Source organism: Oryzias melastigma, unplaced genomic scaffold, assembly GCF_002922805.2.
Source record: "Oryzias melastigma strain HK-1 unplaced genomic scaffold, ASM292280v2 sc00160, whole genome shotgun sequence".
Lineage (NCBI taxonomy): Eukaryota > Metazoa > Chordata > Actinopteri > Beloniformes > Adrianichthyidae > Oryzias > Oryzias melastigma.
This window is the reverse complement of record NW_023416878.1, coordinates 203,463-207,154: the sequence shown is the minus strand read 5'-3', so window position 1 is coordinate 207,154 and position 3,692 is coordinate 203,463.

Below are 3,692 nucleotides of genomic sequence, written 5' to 3'. Positions count from 1 at the left end.
GAAGAGCATTTTCTCTGCAGCCATCCCTAATGGCCTGCCTCACCAGTCTGGTGAAATTTTCCTTTTCACCACTGTTTTCATTTTTTTTTTTTAATTCATGGCAATGGCTGTAAGAGTTTTTTTTTACAGTCTGAGGTTCACTTCCCCCACCCCAGCTGCTCTTATCTGTTAGACATCAGGTCTGTGAACAATAGAATTCGTAAACCCACTTAATGGTTAACCAGGTTTTGAAAAGGCAGAGTAACAAAAAAAAATCAATTAAAAGCAATTAAATCAAGACATCAATTAGCAGTTAACAATGCATTCGCACACAGCCACCTGTGAGGAGAGCAAAAAGACATTCAAAAGTTCACATTCAATCGTATGATGGAAAATAAACTTTCGGATTTCAAGAACCCACGGTGGATCCACAGAGCGCTGAAACCGTGAACAACCCCAAAGGCACAAGAACAGCTAGAAACAGAGACGGACTGTTCAGACACAAGATAGCACGCACGAGCGACCGCGACAAGATCAGCTTCCTGTGCATAGTGATGAGAGGGCAGAGGCGCGATCTCTGCTGTCTCATGAACTGTGCAGACGGCTTAACCCCAGATACAGGGTCACACAAAGCAGATCCAACTGCATCGAACACTATATCTGGATCCGTAGCGGTTGGTCATTGAGGTCAGGTCAGAGCGCACAGTCAGGGGTAGTCCAGCAGTACAGTCATGAGGGAGACTCTCGTCAGGTGTGGGAGGAACAGCTGGATTTAACACCACCTTTTAACAGATATTTCGGCTGCTCGAGCAAACATGAGTGATACCTGAGGAACCCTCAAGGGCTGAGGGAGGGCAGTGGTGGGGTCTGCAGGTCAAAGGGCCAGGAACATCAGAGCGCTCTGGAATGTCATCAGAGGACAGGACCAGGGGGGGTTTTGGGCAGTTGACATCAGAGATTGCATGAACTGACCTAAAGACAGAGAACATTTAATTTTGAGGCAGTGAGAAATAAACTATACTACCATGGATTTTTGCCAGTCTGTGGCTTTGTTGCAGGCCTTTATTCAGAGTCCCAGGACTCTCCATTGATCAGAATGGGATTTTAATAGGGAGATGTGTGGGTCACTGTTCTGGATCAGAAAAACTTGGATTGAGTGGATGTTAGTAAGACAGACAAAGAGCAGCATGTCACAGACCAAATAAGGCTGCAGGCAGACAGATAATCATTTCAGCACAGAAAAACAACTTCTCATAGGAGTGGTCTTCTTCTTTTCCTTTCTGCTTTTTCCTTCAGGGATCAGCGAATCAGTTTCCTCCATCTAAGCCTGTCTTCAGCATCCTCCACTCTAACACCAGCCACCTTCATGTCTTCATTCATCAACTCTTCAAAGTATTCTTTCCATCTTTCCATTACACCACTGACACCTGTCACCACATTACCATTCCTGTCCTTGATCACCCTAACCCGCTGCATGTCCTTCCCATCTCGATCTCTCTGACTTGCTAATCTGTACAGGTCAGTCTCTCCCTCCTTACTACCCAACCTAGCGTACAAGTCATCATGAGCTCTTTGTTTGGCCTTTGACACCTCTACTTTCACCTTTCTTTCTTTCTTTCTTTTATTTGTTTCCTTTCGTGAAGCAGCAGGAACATCAAAATCATAAAATCAAATAGAGGATATCACACTGACCTACAACTTCAAGAATGAAAAGGAGCAGATGGAAGAACAATGTTCTTATTTGTGTCTGCCCCTGCTAAATCAAAATACTTGTATATATAAACAAATATGCTTAGTACAGATGGCCCCGCCGTTGGCCATTCACAAGCAAAACAATATAATCAAAGAAACAAATAAAAAATAAATAAAAAGTTAACTTAGAAGATGAAATCAGCTATTTTTGACATAACTTTTCAATTTCATTCTCCTAAACATATTCCTAGATTGAAGAATATTTGTACAACTTTTCAAACCATTTTTTGTAAGTTCCAAAGTTTAACACTAATAAAAAAAAACACATTTGTTTTAAAGTGGTGCGAACAACTGGGTACCTTACACTGCATCTCCCTGTACACCTGTCTACTGTCCTCAGTCTTCTCAGTCTCAAACTTCTTCAGTGTGAGACTCAGTGTGGGAGTTTTTAGTTTTTTTTTTTTTTTTTTTTTTTTTAAACCAAACATTCTCCCAGCTTTTGAAGCTGATGTTTGATCAATTAGCCTCCTTCAAGAAATTCAAAATGTTTACATCAATAAGACAGACAATTCACATGCATGTGTAAAACTGCATGTGTGTGCGTGGTGTGTGTGGGAGCTCCCAGTGGCTGTGTGTGTGCACATCATACATAACCTCAGGTTCTGCAGTGGAGGATCCCGGTGTCGACGTGTCGTGCAGAGCTCCACCCCTTCCATACCCCGCAATCCGAATCCGAAATGTCCACGGCCACGCTCACCGTGGTTCGGACGCCTTTTAAAATTTCCATCTTCTATTTCTTTGTTCCATTCTGTGTCTGCTGTGATTTTTCTCAGGGCAGTTCCTCACTCAGTGTCCAGGCTTTCTACAGTAGTAGCAGACATCAATTGCTGGGGAGGAGCTGGAGCGGGGGCAGCTCTCAGCTGAGGGTGGTCTGCAGCAGCATGCTGGAAAAGGGGGGGCTGTGCACGGTGTAGAGGGTCATCTTTTACTTTTTGTCATTGCTGCGTTTCATCTGGCCTGGTTTGTTGGTGACGGGCGTATCGGAGCACGTCAGCCATTCAGACGGATGTCAGTCCAGTCCACACAGGACAACTTTGGGGCTTCTGTGAGAGATGAGCAGAACCCATCCAGGAAGCGACTCTTCAGCAGTGCTTCATATGGAGGCAACCTTCTTTTTAGTGCAGTCATTGAGCTTTGACAGATCACATGTGGAAGGGAAGCTTTCATTCATGGCAGGTCAGAGGTCAGTCAGCCACATGTTGTAGACTCTGTCAGCCTGTTCTGTCCCAAAGTCATTCAATCTCCTTTGCCATGGCTGCTCCTCCTCTCTCGGGGGTCAGGAGGTGTTTGGACGCTGCCATGAGGTTATCTGCAACTTGCACCTCAGGGGGCTGCAGGATAAGACTTTGGGCCACTGACGCTGCTCGTCCACTTCTCAGTCTCATAGGTGAAAAGGCTGATGTTGGACCCAGACCGAATACCTCAGGAGATTCAGTCTCAGTGGATGAGTTGATGATGGCGTCAGCTGTAGCTTGATTTAATTCAATTCAATTCAATTTTATTTATAAAGCCCAAAATCACAAGGAGATTTGCCTCATTGGGCTTCAAAATATAAACAATTGTTAAAAACTAAACAGACTACATAAACTGGTTATCCCTGCCCTTAGACCCTCCCTCCCGGTAAGGAAAAACTCCTAAAAAACCTGAGTCAGGAAAAAAGAAGAAACCTTAGGGATTCCCACATGAAGGAGAGATCCTATCCCAGGACGGACAGGCGATACCAGAACAGTTAAAGAAAAATTAGCTTCTACAACTACGTATCTAAGAGTTCATTCAGATAAAGCTGAGGGACAAGTGATGATGAAGTCCAGTCAAGATGAAGCAGAAGTGCAGTCCACGACCAGGAGGAAAGATGACCCAGCAGGAATCACTTGCAGAGATGCAGGATGGTGTCGGGGGCGTGGTCCACGGCCAAGAGTGGGAGCGTGGGCGATCCACCGGGGATCTGAAATCTCTCCCGC